Source organism: Spea bombifrons, chromosome 1 (genome assembly GCF_027358695.1).
Source record: "Spea bombifrons isolate aSpeBom1 chromosome 1, aSpeBom1.2.pri, whole genome shotgun sequence".
Lineage (NCBI taxonomy): Eukaryota > Metazoa > Chordata > Amphibia > Anura > Pelobatidae > Spea > Spea bombifrons.
Window position 1 is genome coordinate 58,312,636 of NC_071087.1, and position 21,126 is coordinate 58,333,761.

At 36.5% G+C, this 21,126-nt stretch overlaps 1 protein-coding gene across 3 annotated transcripts in view; it reads left to right on the forward strand.

Annotated features, from left to right (window-relative positions):
* Positions 1–21,126, forward strand: part of ARHGAP24 (Rho GTPase activating protein 24) — a 320,431-nt gene that overhangs the window by 214,638 nt on the left and 84,667 nt on the right. The window contains exon 1 of one of the 3 annotated variants that reach the window (XM_053461729.1): positions 4,022–4,207. The exons of the other annotated variants lie outside the window; for them this stretch is intronic. The gene's annotated coding sequence lies outside the window, so the exon portion shown is untranslated. Of the gene's footprint in view, positions 1–4,021; positions 4,208–21,126 lie in introns of those variants that run through there. 3 annotated transcript variants of the gene reach the window in all.

Genomic DNA, 21,126 nt, shown 5'->3' on the forward strand with positions numbered 1-21,126 from the left:
CCACTTCTGATGGAGCCTGTTTCATTTATCTACCACCCTCTCGGTAAAGTAAAACTTTCTTACATCTAAACTTCTGACCATCTAGCTATAGATATAGATCGCCCGTTCTTACAAACACATTTTGCATTTATGAATCAATTTTAAAAATATTTCAGTTTGTATAAGCAAATGATTGTTAATAGGCTGCACAGCCTCCATAGCAACCTTACCCAGTGTCAAGAGTGCCAGCATATGACATCATATACCATTGTCCAACATAAATGAGGGTAGAAGCCAAAGTAAATTGTGTTGGACTCAGCCAAAACACACCATTATCGCCACATTGTAATAAGAACACCTCATCCCACCACACAAAAATGTAAGGAATAGGAGGATTCACACTCCTTTCCCCCAGGTTTTGTCATTGTTGGGGGAAGAGATAGGGACTTTTACTGGTCCCTTATTTTGCATTGCTGTTTTTAGGTCATGGTGCAGGTAAAGAGGCCCCATCCCTATTATAACATTTAAGCCTGTGTACCATGGCTAACGGTAATATAGTCCTCAAGAAACACCAGATGCATAATTTTATGAAAATATGAACCATAAAGTTACTGTAACGAAATGGGGTCACCATTTATATGGAAGTATAACAACAAACTGAGTAAAAACATGAATTTATTTCTGCTCAAGATGGTTATAGTTTTAACTAAATCATTTAGACCTCCTACGTATAACAGCAACTACATAGCTTGCAGGATTTTATTTAGCTTTTACATCTGAATTTCACTTACATAAAGCAGATTTAACTATGGGAAAAACAAATACATTTATTGAGAAATTCCAGTCTCCTGAGGTATTTCTTCTGTCTGGTCTTATCTGTGTACCATGAAATACTATGTGTACTCAGCAACCTCTGCCACTTTTAATCAATATAAATTATTAAGATTTTTCAACTGATGATCATTCTTGTTGAATGGATAGAAAAAATACATTTAAAAAATCTCAGTAACGTCTGCAGTATTAATGTTTTATTAATACTCCATCCACGCCTTTCCAAGATAAGCATTAATTACAGTTTAGTGGAGTAAAAATGGAGTGATTCGCTGTGGGGCCACAGGCCCAACCAAACCTTCTTTTTCATTAGATATGGTTTTTGGTGTATATGTTGCCACTTCAAAGTTTACGCCAGTGTGTGTATATCTATATATATATATATATATATATATATATATAGTGGTAATTATCTAGGTCTGGCATAATATATACAGTATCTCACAAAAGTGAGTACGCCCCTCACATTTTTGTAAATATTGTATTATATCTTTTCATGTGACAACACTGAAGAAATGACGCTCTGCTACAATGTAAAGTAGTGAGTGTACAGCCCGTATAACAGTGTCAATTTGCTGTCCCCTCAGAATAACTCAACACTCAGCCATTAATGTCTAAACTTTGGCAACAGAAGTGAGTACTTTCACTGAGTAAAATGCAAATCAGTTTATAACAACTTATTCTGGATGTTTTGTTGTTATTCTGTCTCTAACATTTCAAATAAACCTACCATTAAAATAAAGACTGATCATGTCTTTGTCAGTGGGCAAACATACAAAATCAGAAAGGGATCAAATAATGTTTTCCTTCACTGTATATATATGTAATTTGTGGTAAAACGTATTCATTAAATGCAGAAAAGAGATGCATTATGGTTGAATATGTTACCTGAGTGCACACAGCATTCATTTCTAAAGCATATCAAACTAAAGTCCCTACGTGATTCTGTTTGTCCTAAACTTTACCCAGTGAGGGTGATCTTTATAACTTGCCAAGTGTAACGCAATGAATGCAGGGACTGTGAGAAGACACCATCTGCTACCATTTGGCATAGCAGAGCTGAGACAGCACAGAAAATGATATTGTCTATGAAACCAGTGGACAGCATTGGCATTCTGCCTAAAATTTTATTCTCTTGCGTGTTAAGGATGTGACTGATTAACCAAGTATATAAAATATTAAATCTATTATATATATATATATATATAGATATATATATATATAATTTACAACAGAAGGCATATAATTATGGCATACGAATAGCCAGCTCCAATCGATAGATGGATAGATTGATTAGATAGATAGATAGATAGATAGATAGATAGATAGATTGATAGATAGATTGCAAAGAGTGCAAAGGTTTAGAAGTGATGTTGTCACCATTGAAAAATGGGAAACATTCCACTGGTTGCTATGTTACAGGACTTTACATTATAATATCTTCCTAGATTATGAGCTCATTACCTTTTATTTATGTCCAAATTGTTATGTGATGCATTACTTTTTATGTCCTCTTTACCTATTGTACAGTGCTGAGGAATATGATTGCATTATATAAATCGATAACTAATCGTAATGAGTTTCCATACCATAAACCTCAGTAGTACACAAATCCAGAATTTCAACTGGAAAGAAAAAATATTCTCATGGTTTGGAAATGATTATCATAAACTCATCAAAATGCCTGTTCAGTCTCTCCAGCTGTTAACCTTTATTTACAATATCAGAATGTACATTCCTGAATCCTGGACAAAATAAGGTTTATTATGGCCTGTAGCATGTAAGAGCATAAGTGCAACATGACTGCCAACAGCAGAAGACCTAAAATGAAAGAAATAAATATGATAGGTTTACATTTACAAAATATTACAAAAGTGTGGTATGCTTCGAGAGGATTAAGTATGACTGTGGTATAATTTGTTTATTTGATCAGTTAGATAAAAATGAGAGCTTTTAAATAAGCACTGGTGTATATAAAGCAGACAGCTAAAGGGTGCAAGTACCGTGTAGAGAATTATGAGACTAAAGTAATACTACAGAGCAATTAATATTTTAGATTTGGTTTTACTACTAAACACAAGACCAAGGTCTGGTTAAGGTCTAAAAATAAAAATACGGAACATCTAATTTGATCCCTAAATCACACTGTGGAACTATATGAAAGAATGTGGTCACCGCAGGAACTTGCCAATATACTAGTTCTATCTAATGTGATGAACCTGCCACAGCTTTTAGTTCCTCAAGGTTATATGGGTGCCCTTTCTTACTCTTTGGGCCCTGCCATGGAAGATTTATTCATCTTCCTACAGCAATAGCTGCCTATTTATTTAAATGTATTCAGAGTCGTGTGCTGTCATCTATGTTTAAGACAGATATCCCATTTCAACCATCTGATAATGTACTCTTGAAGATCTACTGAACCTTGAACTCCATATTTAATTAGAGTTTGTTCTTTAACGTCTTTGTCGTGTACTAATGCCATTCAAAAAAGATGAATAAAAATTATATAGTATGGTGTTGTGGTAGAAACGTTAACGCATCGTTTAGCCAGTTTCTTCTGATCTGTCGGTTAATGGTTGGGCTTTTTGGGTCACTTTAAAGGCAGTAAAGTTTGCTGCTTAGACACAAATGACTTATTTTAATCATATCCATATGTATTATCAGCTGCGATAAAAACCAGCCTCTGCATGAAGGCTTCGTATTAGGCTTTATTTCCCCACAGCACAAAGTTAGTGTACTTTTATGGAGAAATTCTTCTTTTCACCATAAATGTTGCAGTAAAATAGTATGCAACTTTTATTAACAACACTGATCATTTTACAAATGTACTCATCCTTGTCTTCTAGCGCCGGAAGAGCAGGCAGCAAATATAGAAAGAATGTGTCAGCGGCCAACTGCCTGACTTCCCGTAAAGTAAAAAAGTGGTTAAAATTACAGCTGTAAACGTCAGGCTACATATGTTTGTCATACCATGGCGTGCCATGTGGAGGTCCATTTAAAAAGTGTCTTTGTTTACAGAATGCCAGTCCCGAATATTTTCGGGAAACACAAGGGGTAACATTACATTCAGTTGAAGGACTGGTATTGTCACCTCCTCTGCACAATAGAACTACAGTGCTGGACATGTGTGGCCATTCCGACTCACTAACAGTCAGGAGAAGACGTTTTCTCCGTACTCAGAAACAGCTTTTTTCTTTTATCAGTATTTTTCATCGGTCAGTTTTGCGAAATAAATAGGCAGATCAAGAAAGACACAACAGTGCCCTCTGCAGCTCCTGTTTGGGTGGACTGTTCAGATATATTGGTGGCTGGATTTGCAACTGTGCCTGGTGTATAAGCCGAGGGATGTTTTGATGCATCTGTGATCATTAGAAACACATATTGCGACTGACTTCCTGTAAGTACTGATTTTTAGAAACATCCTATTAATCTACGAGTGTGTTTTATTGATGTAAATTTCATTATAATTTGTTGATGTTCTATTTATAAGAGGCAAAATATTTAAAACAATTAAAATGTGATATTCCTTTAGAACAATGATATTAGACCCTTAGCTTTGTAAACCAGTGAGTTTGTAAGACAATGTGTATCTGGCAGGGGGATTCAGTTATTTAAATCTATTCTTAAATCTTCAATTTAAATAGAATCATTTTTCCCAGTTAGGCAAACAGTTTCTCGCAAATGGGTTAAAAATGAAAAAGAACTGACTGTGGCTTTAAACAGTCATTCCCATACAGCCCCACCAAGGAAGACAGTCAATCCCATACAGCCCCACCAAGGAAGAATGCATTATCAAGTACTTGTTAAGAAAAAAAAAAGAATAAAAAGACTTAACTGCTTACAACACTCCCTCCAATGTCCGTTCTTGCATGACAATTTTGATAGCTTGTATAAATTTGAATAAGATTTTTGAGTGAGCCTGTACTAGAGCCTGCTTGCTGTGAGGGTCCTGAGCATATCCAAGCAAAGGGCCAGAGGGAATGGGGAAAAATAAGTTGAGATATGAGGCCATAGTTATTATATGCATTAAATATGATGTCTGGAGTATTCGTATATTTTTGTATTAGAATACCGTATAATACGTGCCATTGACTGTAATGTTATTATATCAATGCTGTTATTGTAATGTTATTATTATAGTGACTTTAATACTCTTTCTATAAACCATTCTGTATAGTTGTACTCTACACATGTTATAGTCCTGTGCACTATACAGCCATCTTCACTGACTTCAATAATCACCATTTGAAATTCAAAACTACAACACACAAATAGCTATATAGGGATTGCTCAAGGTGACCAGCCCTGAGAAGATCCAAGGCATGGCTATGGGCTCTTAACAAGGACTGTTAGTTTCCACATTTTTTTCCCATTAATAAAGAATGACAATAATGACACGCAATTCCATAATTGGCATGTGTGTATTAAGTGTCTTGTGCATTATTCCTGGTTGAAAAGTTAGACTTTTGCCTATGTTCAAATCAAATCACAAGTGGCTTATATCTACCAAAGCGGACACCACAAATGATCTAAAGTTCCATTAAAAATATTATAGTACTATTTCAATTCACCGTACTAGCTCCTGCTGTTGGTGAAGAAACTGTGATAAGTAGTACATTCATACTTCAAACAATGACATCATGTCTGTGACCTTTGTTCTTGATAGACAAGCAACTCCGTGGCAAGTCTGACAGGTAGACTTAAGGCATTTTGGTGTTTGAAGTGTGTTTCAGACAAATCTAATAATCATATAAAAAAATTTTGGCAGCCTTTCAGGGATACCCATTCCTAATGAACACTGAAAATGTGGTTAGCAACTATTGATTGAACCTAAAGAAAAGTTGTTGGGACTGTACGGAGATTTATTTTCAAGCCACAAGTAAAGAATTAATTAAAAACAATATTTAAAAAGAAAATACTTTGAAAGACTAGAACATCCAAATAGTCCTCCAGAAAAATAAAGATATCAGATGGGTTATTTGTAGCAATTATGGGACAAAGTTTAAAATATGTATCACCACCAGGCGATATGTGTTACCAGCAGGCAACATTTCATCCAATGGGATTTTCCAGTGAGCAACATCCCATTGTTTGCTATGGGGGTAAACTCATCAAACTCTTGTCCCTCTTTAAGTTAATTTTAAGTAAATTCTTGTCATATGTGTCACCCACTGTATTACTTCATACACATATTTTTTCTATGGCAACACTAGCCAAAAACTGCAGTAAAAGTTATGAGTATCCAAAATTCTGTTTTTTTTTTGGGGGGGGGGTTCTGAGAACATAATCTTCAAGATAGAAGAATGATGCATATTACATTACTTGGTAATGTACTTTAAAATTCATTTTTTTGCCTATAAGAAAAAGAGGGATAAAAAGACCCCCCCCTCCAATGTCCATTCTTGCATATCGATTTTGACAGGTTGAAGCATTTTTAGTGCATGCACACAAGGTCTCATAAGACTCCCTGGAATTATTTCGTTGAAAAGCACCAAATATAGTGTTGAATCCATCTATGCATTTGAATGCAAAAAAATAAGATATGAGGCCACCTATATTATATAAATTATAGATATGGTTATTTTGTACAATGATGTCTAACAAGTAAAGGTTTGTGATGTGACAAACATCTTTGTTATTGTCACAAAGGTAATAATACTAATTTCCTTGCAATGTGGTGTTATTGAAGAACCTTCTTCGGCAAGGACAGAACTGACCCCACTATAGTGCGTAACTAAATCTGTGAGATTTCTTTAAAAGTCATCTTGGTGATTTAGCATGGCACAACTGATGACATGTTTTATTAAAAAATAAATTAATCATATTTTTCAAACTGTACAAGACTTTATAAGCGTTAACACAGAACATATGCTCCAGTCGGAAATAGATGTATGATATTTAGCTAAAACAGCTAAAACTATTGCTGGCAGCGGGTTTTAGCTGTATGCGGAAGAGGCACTTTGATATTTATTGTACATTTTTCTGATAGACAGCGGGTTGGTGATATTTGCAGAGGATATGTTAACTTGGAATGCAGCTGATGACAATATAGCTCTGATAAACTAACATATTAAATGGTTTCTTCCTATACTAAAAAGCTTTGTTCACGCTTTTAATCACTATAGCAGTGTTAAGTTATATAACTATAAATATATATCTTTAGCTAAAATATTGTCTTCTGTTATCAAACCGATTATTTATTTTTAATAACTAGGTAAAATTTACACACACATTTGGGATGATTGTGGGGGGGGTAATTATGATGTGGGTAGGTATGATGATGGTCAGACACAGCTCTACACTTATATATACACTACGCCTTTTGCACTCACAGCGACTCTAACACCATACATTTATGCATATACATATACAGCCATCTAACACCTACACGCTTACTATAGCGATCAATATTCTCGGTATCGTTAAGACACATGTTTTTTTTCTTTTCTTAGGGTGAGCCATCATGGGCTTACAGAGCTGGGGTAGGGGAACATTTTTCACTTTGGGAGGCCGGGACAATTTTCATTCTGATATAGGTAAATTTCAGTGAAAGCTGTTTACATTTTCCCAATGGAAAGATATATTTTTTTCAGGACACGGGTTCAAAGATGCCTAGTTTAAGACACACAGTGCATCCAATCATGTGATATAATGGTAACAATACAAAAAAATAGTGGACCATACAGTTCAACCACATATGTGGTTAGGTACTAGGATCCACTTTGCCAACCACATATAAGATACATGGTTGACATTAAAAGGATGAGTAATCCATCACAAGTATTCTGATTGACGCCTCCCTAATGGGGACACCCTAGTAGTTCACAGTCCTCATGAAATCATGACTCTTCAGAAGGGAAAAATGTTCTGAATTAGGTTGTTTGTACTTAACATAGGCAATATATCCAGTGGTGGTTATGCCGATTGTCAGTGGTGGATCAACAATGAGGCCAATGGGGCAGATCCCCTGTTGTCAAGGGCCCCCCACTTGCTGCTTTCATGCTGTCGTACAATTTCTGTATTGGCCTGCACTGCAGAGTATGCATACGGTACTTGTTGAGCTGGGTGAAGTGGGAGGTCAGGTGGGGGTCCAGCTGCCAGTGATGGCAGTCAGCTTGCTACATCCTGTCATGTGACAGGATCTCCCAGTAAGAAGCTCTTTTGATAATCCCATGTTACACTCTTACACATGTAAGATGGGATGCCTGCATGGCTCTCTGCTTGTAAGTAAAAGGCAAGGGTAAGAATTAATTTGTCAGAATGCCCCATCAATCTGCGCTTTCAGGAAGAGAGATACTCTACGGAGCAGGGATCTGTGTTTATGGTAGTCAGCGTATATATAGGCGTGTGTATGTATTTATGTGAAAATACCTCTGCATGAATATTAAGCATATCTATGTATATGTGTTTTTATGCGCCATATGCATCAGTTGAGCACAAGGACAGAAGAAACTTCCCTGACATATCTAAAGATTCTTTCTTGATACTGCCTTATCTGATAATTGGTATTGTATGGACATTCAGTAGTTTAGTAACTTTCATGCAGTCTTGTGGGAACAAAAACTTCTTCTGCATGATGTTTAAGGAGAGAACCCACCACTAGGGGAGCACTAGGGGAGCCATGGGGAGCAGCTTCACAAGAAAAGCACCAATGAGGGTGCTGAGATCATTAGATTAGAGAGAGTAGAATTCACTCAAACGACTTACATAAGGATCATTAGACCCAGTTGCAAGTCACTGTAAAAATTTCCTAGATAAGTGACCTCCTATCATATGCAATTAGCTCTATGACACTTTTTACCTGATTCTACTTAAAACCGTATACATGTTTCAGGAGCATTCTGAGAATTGTCGACCCCCCAAAAAAACAATTTCCTTGTGTGCCCCAATAATATGGTGGCATCAACACAGTGCTATTAGCTCCATCAACAAAAATGAATCACCAGTATAGGAACTACAGATATAGGGTATTGAATAGGAAGCACATTGCAAACAGTGCCAATTTAGCACCAATATAGCCTAAAGATATATAGAAAAATCTGGAATAACTTTCCTTAAAGATTTCTGTTCTGTTCTCAGACAACTAAAAAGTCAATATAACTTGTGGTTAAATCAAATTATTAAAAATAATGAAAGCATTTTAGATATAAAAGGCTTTTCCATGTCAATCCAACATATCAGCTCAAATCTTTTAGGAATAAATCGATTGATCAAAATGAAGAATTTCTATCTCGGTGTTCCATGAAGTATAGTAATACAGCTGACAGCTTCGCAATTTATTGGTTTGCAGCTCAACTGTAATTTCATAAAATAAACTAGTACCAGTGCTTTTATTTTTTTTTTGTATATTACACTGCCAATAATTTGGTTAGAACAATAAAATAAAAATGTTGAAACTGGTCCTTGGGCGTAAAAAATGAAATGATTTTTTAACAGATTTTTTTTGTTCAAGAAATGAATTTTTTATTCCATTACATGGCTAGGTTAAAACATTGGTATGGGTTGCTGCCTTGCTGGTAGAAAAAAAATATGGCTGTTAACCCATGTCAGGTCTATGCAATGCAGCCCAGCAGCACAATGACAGGTGGGAAGGCTAAACATTTTCTAATTGTCTCTATATCTTTATTTATTCATGTATAATAATAAAATTTCATCCTCCATTAACTTGGATCATCCCTTTTTACTTGAAATCATTTTTTTTAAATTATTTATTTGATTTTATTGATTATTTACAGTATTTATCCACATACTACCCCTTTTATACAACAAGATAGGGATGGGGGGACATGAGATGGCGGCCATGCCTCTCCAAAGGGTTTTTGATTCTTTAACCCAAGTACCTTATTTATTACCCTCACTTCACAGTAGCTAATAGGGGATCCTAATGATCCTAATTTATTTCTTATTTAGGTTTAGGGGAAGTGGGCTTGCATCCCAGTGCCAACTCACCATTGTAATTTCCAATGTTAGTGAATAGAGTAATCCATCTAAATGGGTCTTAGCACCTTATCAAATAGTAGTATAAACAGAAATAAACAAAAACGGTTTATTAAACATCGAAAAGGGATGGTTTACATAACTTCATTGTTATTCAATACAAGAGTTCTTTTTCAGAAGTTATTGCTTAAAATCTTGTTATCTGGTTTCTTTTAACCTTTTAAATCTGCTTTTTTTTTAAAATAAAACATAGACAGTTACATCTTAAAGACCAGTAACTGCATGGCCAGCCTGGACTCCAGAACAAAAACTATTTAATTCCTTATTCTACTTTGATACTTTTACAGTTATATTTTTTGTCTGGAACAGAAATCTAACAATATATGATATACCTATAATTGTCACATAGGTAGAAATCCTTAAAATGAAAATAATTTGAATGCACCAAAATAATTCTTCCCAAATGATGCTTAATTTTAAAAAATGGACAAAGTATATTTTGAAGCTGAAACACAAATTTAAGGTATTGTCAAGAAGAAAAAAAAATTAAATCTTGTTTCCCTGCAACAAAATAAATATGGTAATGTTCGTATATCGCAGTTGGAAGCACGAGAAGGATGCAGATGGTTCAGCTCTCCTCTGGGTGCCCCTGGGAACCACTTACCACTCCGCTTCCTATTTTGTTAGTTATTTATTCTGTCTTTCCCCCCGTGCTGAGTCAGTCAATTTTTCCATGATTAATGCTACCGTTGTATGACTCACAAGAGCCCTGATAAACTAATCCACATACAAAGTGTGCATTGAGATTAAGCACCAAATGAATAATTTCCCAGGCCAACAGCAACCAGAGGAACTGTTGTCTTCATAAGAATTACAATGACAGTTATTGACTAGCAGTGTGTTACCCATATTTTCAAATAGAACTGAGTAAGCATTTCAAGGAATACGCCACATATTTCACGTCCCTTGTACTGAAATATACTGGAAGTGATACAGTATACGTTCCAGCAAAACAAATCTAACAACAAAATCCCAGGAACCTTGTAGCCGTGGAATATAAAATATTATTACAGGTCCCTATCTTATATTGATCTTTTCGGATGAATTCATTCCTTAATCTCCTAAAATAATCAAACATACTCCTAGAGTAGATTTGTTCCCCGCCATCTATTAAATTATTTTTATATACTGTAGCTTAACCTATGTTTAATTATATTCCACGAGGGCCATAGATAATGCGCCCTCATCGATACACGGAATCTTTAGCAATCTTTTCGTGTACATAAACTATGGTGAATATAAGAGTCAGCTTTGTGAGAGAAACACTACTACACCCTGATGTTCTTCGCTGAATGTTTGTTTTGCTTGTGTCATGAAATGGTCACCATATCTGTAAGCAGAACGCCATAGGAGTCCATCCTGATTGTATAATGTCCTACCGTTTTCTTTCTGCCACATTTAAAAAAAAAGAAATCAAGATTTCAAGAAGAAAGGTACAACTCATTTGGTGTTTTTCTAGCTCGTTGCAAGCATCATCAGCAAAGCATTAAAAATAGAGCAATGTGCTTGCCTGCTTTTGTAACAATGGACCATGTTATTTGCAGCAGAAGCTGAGGAATATAACTAGCTATTGTTCTCATAGCGATGAGGCCTACTCAGTTGCTTAATGATTTTAAACATCAAGCTACAGAAAATGTACACATATTTAAAATATTATTAATTTTTCCTCTTGTTTATTTGTGTATCTGAGGCTTTAGTTGAATGTTTTTTAACTGGATTTTTGGTTGAAAAACGACAACTCCACAGATACCAGCCCATCAGTTTATCATAGCTATTTTAGCCACATGCACGCACACAAAGAAAATATGTAAGGTCTTGGGTAAAAACAAACAACATATTGAAATTTCCAGTAAATTTCCATATATGTTTCTGGAAAAAATCAAGTTTTAATTATAGAACAACTTTGATCTTGTTTTAATTCAATTATGGATGGTGGAGGCTATGGAAATCCATCATCTGTCCAGGGTCTGACTAAACATCATGGGATCTGAGGTCAACAACAGAGAAAGTCAGAGGTTGCCTGCCCTGGGGTAATGTAGAATTTCAGGCAAGCAAATTTAAAGGACTATATTTCAATGGGTCCTGGGAGTAAGTCACACAAATATCCAAACTGTGTATAGTATGTGCAAATTCCATGAGTCCCCAAGGCTGTTAAAGCGATGGGAAGTCACACGCTGCCTAAACAAAAGAACAAATCTGTTTTCTACATTTAGGGTTAGCTGAGGTTGAGTTTAGATTAGAAGGTTGTATGGGTGCAGCAACAAAAAAAGACACTTATAAATAGTAATGCATGCAGACATGAGATATATGGCTGGAGTGAAGTCTTCTCATTGAGTACATAGCAGATGAATGAAATGGCATTTTCCTTAGTCATTGTCTCAAACCTGTTTTGAGAAATGAGTCTAATGTCTCCTAAATAAAGCCGTGTGACTCTCTGTCCTAGAAGAACTGAAAAAGTCATGATGTGCACGTGAGATGTCCTCACAATCTGACAGATTTGGAGCCTTTTTACAAAGAAGAGGGGGCATATATTGCCACGTCAAGGTGTGCCATGCTAACAGACTCCTACCCACAAATACTGATTGCTGTAATAAAATCAAAAGGTGCTTCAACAAAGTATTAGTTTAAGGGTGTGCACACTTATGCAACCAGGTTATTGTGAGTTGTTTTTTTTTACCCCCTCAAAGATTTTAGTTTGTTTTGCAATTGAATTGTTCACGTTATAGGTCACATTAAAGGTGTTAAAAGTTCTGAAGTGATTTATCTTCGTCTCATTCTTTAACATCACAAGAACCTGGCATTTTAACAGGGGTGCATAGACTTTTTATATCCGGTCTAAAATGTGGTGACTTTTCTCACTTTTATTTGAGAAATCTTTTACTCATCTGCAAAAACGAATGAAAAAAAAAGATTCTAATATTTGCCCCATCTCATATTTGGGAGATCGTTGAAACCAGTCACTTGAATTTACCCCATCAAACTAAAGCTAAGAAACAAACGTATATATAAACAACAGTGGCAAGGAGTCCTAATGGTGGGCCTATGTTGTATATCTTTAATGTGTTTTCTAGCTATGCTGTAATTCCTGACTGTAAAAGGAACCACATTCATAGCAAGCGATTTGCTCTGATTCCGTTTGTCCTGCTTGACAGGATAAAACACATGCTCACAAATTACATGGTTGGCTTGATGACTTTGATTCTCAGGACTCAACTGTTCAAACTGGTTAGTTCACCAGACTGAACACAAAGGAATCACTTTGATGGGGTTTGGTAACCAAATGTTGGACACATCATCAAGCTCACCCGACAGGTCATACACAGATAACATTACCATGTAATATGACGGACAACTGGAAGTGTTGTTTTTATGAAAAGATGTGTCATAACTAACATTCCTCTGCCATAACAAACAACACGAGGAACAGATTCACATCCTTAAAGAGTTTTACGATTTAAGGAATGCTAAATTGGGGATCACATTTCAAGAACAGTAACCTGCTTGACAAAAACAACACATGAGGTGGCAGCGTTTTCTGAAGACACAGTGCTGTCAGTATCTTTTATGAACTTATTGATGCAAACAGAGGTTTGCAGAATAGGTAACTAATTATTCTGTTTTAGTTAATACGTCTGAAAAATATATGTTTACACTAGTGGAAAATAATGCTGGGATCCCCACAGTGCTTATAGATAGTTATATTATGTGTGTTGGCAACTCCACTTACTGGCAGTCAGTAAGATGTAATGCTTAGCAAATTTTCAATCCAGGTGCAAACATTTGCATCCAGACCAACTGATTCAACACTGATGAGTCTTGTACTCTAAGCTGCTTCCAAAAGCTGTTAAAGAAAGTCAATAGTATGTAAGTCAAATCAGCTTTGTTTTTATGTAGACCCCAGATTCCAGTTCTTCACACAGTAAACTATACTGATACTTTTGTAAGGGTTGTGGCATAACGAGTTCTGAGCATCTATAATGCAAAACATCGTCATTCCAGAAATCACATTTAGTCATTTAGGTTGAAAAAACACAAGTTCAACTTTCTGTTCAGAAGAGGATGAAAGTCCCAAATTGGAGTAGTGCCCAATTGTGTCTCAAAAAAAGGGAAAATTCCATTCCAAAATTTCTCACTCGTTCAATAGACTATAGCTATTCACATCCTTATTAGCAGGGCCGGCCCTATAATGGGGCAGACTGGGGCAATTGCCCCAGGCGGCACTTTAGAAGGGGCGGCACTTTGCCGCCCCAAGCGCTTTTTTTTTTTTTTTTTCAGCGGAGGAGATAGAGAGAGGGGCACCGAGTGGTTTTCGCTTACCCGCTCGGCGCCCCTCTCTCTCTCTCTCCTCTGCGGCGAGTCTCCCTGTTCGGCCCCGGTGCCGGCTTGTAATGCAGAGCGCCGGAAGTGATGTCAATTTCCGGCGCTCAGCATTACAAGCCGGCACCGTGGCAGAGCAGGGAGACTCGCCGCAGGACTGTTTAAAGGTAAGTACCGGGGGGGGTATTTATGGCGTCGGCGAAGTTTAAAATGCCCCCCCCCGGCGTCGGTGGGGGGGCGGCGTTTTAAACTTCGCCCTCCCCCGGCGTCGGGGGGGGGTGGCGTTTTAAACTTCGCCCCAGGCGGCGTTAAGTCTTCGGCCGGCCCTGCTTATTAGCCTATATTTTCTTTGCTAAAAAAAAGCCAGCTGTTTTTTAATTGCATCAGTTAATCTCAATAGCACAACCTCAGTAGGTAGTGAATCCATCATCTTTATTGTCCTTACTGTAAACAACCCTTTTCACTGTGATAACTACTTTCCTTAACTGTAAAAGAAAGGCCCATTGTTCTTTGTATAGTCCTATTAATGAAGTGATGATATGAGCAGTTTGTATTATCCCTCTTTGCATTATTTGTATAATGCTATCATATCCCCTCTAAAACCTATTTTATCCAAAACGCTGCTGATTAGTATAGATAAATCATGTTGTGTATATTAAATGTGCTTAATAATAAATGTGTTTCTATAATTTATCAGTGGGTGAGCTAATTAGGTAAATGATAAAGGAAAGCTATTGGTATTATCGCTATAATAAGGCAGACTTGGGTAACGAAGTATGTTATTGCATTGTTTTCAAACCGCCCAATTACAATGCCTCATACAATTCTGGCGTGCAATCCAATTGAATGCTGTATTCTAATTGGATCTCATACCAATTGTTTTCAAATTTCTCCATCATTTTTTGTGTCCACCATTTCGGCTTTTAATTATTTGTCCCAACCCGTATTAGTCATGAACAATTTTATGTCAGCTTTTCAACAGCTATAGCTGAAAAAGCAGTCAAGGTGATAATTATTTATACTCTCACTCAGGGCTGCTTGGTACCCTCAAGTAAAACAGTTTATACCCCAAATGTTCTTTACAAGAATATTTTTGATATTTAAGAATTATCATCCTGTCCACTGTATCCGCATTACCTCGGGCTTTATTATCTAGTATCTTAGATACATACAAAAAAACAACTGATCAGAATGCTACATATCATGATAACACATCACTTGGGCCTTGATAAAAAAAAAGACAGTATGAGCAACTTGCAAGTTTGCAATGCCTCACTGCCCCTTAATATTAAAATGCTCATTCCTCTTGAGATTGTTCTGCTACCTTATATTCACTGAGCCTGAAAATTCATGTAACCAATTCCTCCATTTTGCAGAAACTGCAATTTATACTGTACACATAGATGTTCTTTATTCCAGTGTGTTTTAAATGATATTACCGTATTTGCTCGATTATAAGACAAGGTTTTTTTCAGCAAAGTCTTATAATCGGGGTCGTCTTATAATCAGACCTCAAATAGGTCTGACTATGAGACTAAGATCCAGATCCCCCGCAGCGCTGCAGGGGACCTGGATCCTCCTGTCTCCCCCCCCCAACTTACCGGTGCTTCCGGGAGTCCCCGGTATGTAGATGTCTATGCGATTCGCGTAGACAACTTCCGCTGCAGCCAGAAGGAGGTGTGGTTAGCAGCGGGGGTTGATCAGAGATCAGAGTTCCCCTCACCAGGGAATTCTCTCTGACAGCCGGGGAAGGTCTGCACGATGGACGCAGACAACCCCAGCTGCTAACCGCACCTCCTTCCGCCTGCAGCGAAAGTTGCCTACGCGAATCGGCAACTGGGAGTCAGAAGCACCGGTAAGATTTTTTTTGGGGGGGGGTGTTAAATGGGGGGCATAAGGCATTTCTGTAGGCAGAGTGCCCAATGATATGCATTTTAACCCCCTTAATGCCACTCTGCCTCCAGAAATGCCTTTTAACCTTCTATACGCCACTCTGCCTCCTGAAATGCCTTATACCTCCCTATATGCCACTCTGCCCCATAATATGCCTTTTAACCCCCTAAATGCCAGAGTGGCACATAGGGGGTTAAAAGGCATATCATGGGGCACAGTGGCATTTAGAGGGTTAAAAGGCATATCATGGGGCCCAGTGGCATTTAGAGGGTTAAAAGGCATATCATGGGGCACAATGGCATATAGGAGGTTGAAGGTATTTATGTGAAAAGCCTGGGGGCAGATGTGCAAAACTGGGGGGCAGGTTGGAAAATAAAAGGAATTAAAAACAAAATATTTTTCTCAATCATAGCTTTTATTAAAAAAAATAGTTTACATAGTTAACATGAATTAACATTTACTGGTGAAACTTTTTTCCTATAGGGTCGTCTTATATTCAGGCTTTTTCTTTTTTTCCTAAATTAATATTCAGATTTTGGGGGGTCGTCTTATAATCAGGGTTGTCTTATAATCGAGCAAATACGGTACTTCTCATATTAAGATGTATGATATCCAGCCCATATATGGCTCCATGCATTTGGCATATTTAAAAAGCCTAAAATGATAGCTGATATTTTGTATAATTATTTATTAACTATATATATATATATATATATATATATATATATATATATGTGTATATATATATATATGTATATATGTATATATATATAAAATGAATTGGTACTACCTAACACAGCTTTACCCCACCAGTCACAGCTTGTTGTGACTTTTAAGATTAACATTTATCGTGCTACATAGGCAGTGGAGACATAGATTAATTACCACCTTTTTCTAATATGATAAATTCTAATCCTAGTGCCACAGGCATGGCTGCCAACCAAAAACTACAATAAATAGTTAATTATAGAAAACCTAGTATTAACATTCTGTGTTCACAGGTCACACTTTTAGGTTTGCAAGTGGCTTGCATGACTTGTATATAAATTAGCATTAACGTTATGATGATGTGTAATTCGATGTGCAATAATGTAGGTAGCTTCTGTAATTTAAATATTCATTTCATTTGTTTTATTTACTTTTATTTAATTGACTCCCACGTCGATTGAAATATTCAAAATGTTATATAAAGACATTTTAGTTTTTAAAGTTTTGTACTATCTTTGTAAATAAAAAAAAAACAGGCGTATATTTGCAATAATAAATGGAAAAGTAAAAATAAAAGCTGCCTTCATCAGTTATTTCATAAATGTATTCTTTGAAAACGATAGCTGCATCCTCAAGGAGGAATTGTGACTTTTCAGACTATTCCCAATGCTAATTTTTACAGCTGTATGCAATGTATTTTTTTCCCATTTTTCATGTATTGATACATAGAAACCACATCTATTATTTTCCATTGTACTAAACTACTTAAAGTCCTGCTCCACCCTCTGGTAGTCAGGTAGTCATCAGGTAGTCATCGTGAGTTTCCAAATACTTGGGATGATAGCTTTACAGAGTAACGGAACAGTTCTAAACAATATCCACCATGTAGCTCAATGCAATCTTCACTGAGGGATCAGGGGAAATGAAGGAAACGTTGTTTAAAAAGCTCTGATTATACCTATCATGGCGGCAGATATGATGTCATAGCTCTTGAAATGTATGCCAGGACATTATACAAAATCAGAACAAGATAATGAAAGAAACACCATGTATAACAATAAATCTGTTAGCAAGTCATCTCACAATACAGAAATGTCAAATGATGACCTTTTCAGAACATTCTGTCCAAACTACTTACAGTGATTGAATTAAAAAGACCACGCTACAGATTGTTTGGAAAATGAATTATTTGTGCAAGGGTATACACTTCTGTTGAAAAATCAGTTCACAAAAAAATCTGAAATATTAATGTCAATTAATGATCATTAATGCCATGTTCCAGAATCCTAGTGTTAACGTATAGTAATTTTGGTTCAATCCTTGTAAAGATTGATGGACATTTGAATATTATTATTATTCTTTACCCATAAAGATGTTATTTTTGTCGGTGTTTTTTTTTTGGGGGGGGGGTGGATTTTGAGTGCCTCTAATAGTTGTGTGTACAGAAACTTGATTGTAAATGGGATTGGTATATTGCACGAGATTGTTTGATATGCCACTGTTACCAACCTTGATCATTGAAAGAACCCCATGCATTTCAGACAATAAAACAATGTATAATGTGCAGTGTACCTTTAAACATAAAACATATAAAACATTTGTATACTTTACAGATAAAATATTTTAATAATACGACATTAAAGAGTTACATACATCGGGCAGCCATATCCATGATAAAGAGAAGCCATGCAGCTTTATGAAAAATCACTCTCATACTTTCATATGGCTCTTTGCCCGTTCCTCTTATAGGGTACCATAAAAAAAGGGGACCCTAAGCAAATGTTTACATGTAACATCGTCTATGGTTAGACAAATTATTAATTTGATTCCCTTTACTTGCCAGTTCTTATAGAGAAATAGTTTTCCAAACTTATCTCTCTCGTGTATAGATGAGGTTTCTGAAAATAAACGTTTACGGAATTAAACATGTAACTGGTCTTATCAGTGGCCGTTATGGAAGGCTGATGTATCTCTGCATTTTGGTTTTCTGACCTGATTTGCGATTAAGGAATGAAACATCGTTTGTAGAAGAGAGGGATTTACAAACTTTCTACTTTGATTTTGAAACTAATAATTTTGCTCCAGTGATACAAATAATTGCTTCTAAATTGACTGGATTGCCTGGTGAGCCCTGTGTCATTGCTGTTTGCTAAACGTAGAAAAGTTTATTACAGCGTGCCGTCTGGGGAAAAAAAACGAAACAGATTTATTGAGTAGATTAGAGCTGAAGATATCATAGCATTTACATTTATCTTTCTCCAATTTACTCCTATTACAGATTGTTAGGGAGAACATCAACAAAATAAGAACATTATCCGATATAGAGGATTAATACAGATGCATGTTATCAAAAATGGTATTTTTTAAAACAATTTACCACTCACATGTTGATATTTATTGTTTTATGTAGTACCATCATATTTGGTAGCGCCGTACAATGGGTAAACTGGACATAACACGTAGTAGGTGACATCCCCTCTTTGCCATATACAATATGCCATATATTGAGCCACATGTTAAATAACACAGAGTTGGGGAAAATGTTATGAACCCACCCTGCTTTAAACAAGCCTGCCTAATATGAACTCTTGCTGCCTCAGGGTTCTTGTGTCTTCACGTAGAGGGCTTAATATCACCGACGCGCAGAAATGCTCCAGTACAGTGATGTTGGGTGCTCTTTTACATGGACATTTTGTAACCTAGATATTAAATCTGAAGAAATCTAAATATATCCTTCCAAAGTTAAAAGCCTTTTAAAATCCAAGTGAAGAATAGAGCAAAAGCAATTCTGATTTCATAAAGCTTATATGTGGCCAATGTTAAATAGCTTTGTTGCTTTGTTGCTTGTTTTCTGTAATAACTGCCATTGGGTAACTGAAGATAAAATAGATTTTCCTGCATCCTGGATTAATATCACTAATAACGCTACATCAAATAATTGGTCTGTTCTTGTTTTATAGCTTTTAGCAATATATACGAGGGGGTTGCAGGTACCCATTTTATCAGAAGCGCTTCTTAAGGGACCTTATGAGATACAGGAAATACAAGTGTGATTGTGAAGTGAAGGCAAATAATATTAATGTTATGTTCATCTTTTCTAGGAGCTCAGAGTGTTTGGGGGGAGGGTATGGGTAGATCGCAGTTTTCTGCAGGCCTGAATGTCACAGTTATGTGTATAGAAACAACAGGAAACAGTTTTATTAATCAGATTGTGTAAAAAAAATGTTATTACTTTCTAAACGCCTTACTGAACAACATAAATAGCTCTCAATAGTTCATAGAATGTCTCAGTAAACCCTACCCCCAGCCATGCCTCTAGCCATACCCAAACTGTCCTTCTGGTTACTTTGAAATGCTGGGAGGCATGGATTGAAAACATTAATAATAAGAATAATTTGTTGGACGTCTGAGTTTGCTATGATGTAACGTGATATGTAGTGTAAAGTTGAGGCATTTTATACATTGAATCAGAGGAGGACTTCATCTAGTTGTATGTCCTACATGGCCACTTTGCCTTACAAAAGATGTTTCATAGCAAAAGGACAAAACCAGCAGGGAACTATCAATCATCAAATGCAAAGCCAGAAGCTATTTGACTTATATGCATATTTTAGTTGTATCATTTTTGCATGGGCTTTCTTTTTGAGATTTAGCACGTGACAACTACCGTATTTGCTCGATTATAAGACGACCCCGATTATAAGACGACCCCCCAAAATCAAAATATTAATTTAGGAAAAAAACAAAAAGCCTGAATATAAGACGACCCTATAGGAAAAAGTTTTACCAGTAAATATTAATTCATGTAAATTATTTTTTCATGTTTAATAAAAGCTATGATTGAGAAAAATATATTTTTTAAATTTCCTTTTATTTGCCAACCTGCCCCCCCCAGTTATGCCACTCTGCCCCCAGAAATGCTTTATACCCCCCTATTTGCCACTCTGCCCCATGATATGCCTTATACCCCTATATGCCACTCTGGCATATAGGGGGTTAAAAGGCATATCATGGGGCTGAGTGGCATATAGGGGGTTAAAATGCATTTCTGGAGGTATATAGGCATATCATGGGGCTGAGTGGCATATAGGGGGTTAAAATGCATTTCTGGAGGTCCAGAAATGCATTTTAACCCCCTATATGCCACTCAGCCCCATGATATGCCTTTTAACCCAGCATGTACTGGCTGCCTTGGCTTGATAGGAGTGTGATTGCTGTTAGCAGTTTGATATATATATATATATATCAAACTGCTAACAGCAATCACACTCCTATCAAGCCAAGGCAGCCAGTACATGCTGGAACCTGGGGATGATAGTAGTGGGATTACAGCCTCCCTATGCCATGCTACAACCCCCACCCCCCTTACACATCCATGCTATCACACACAAACACATTTAA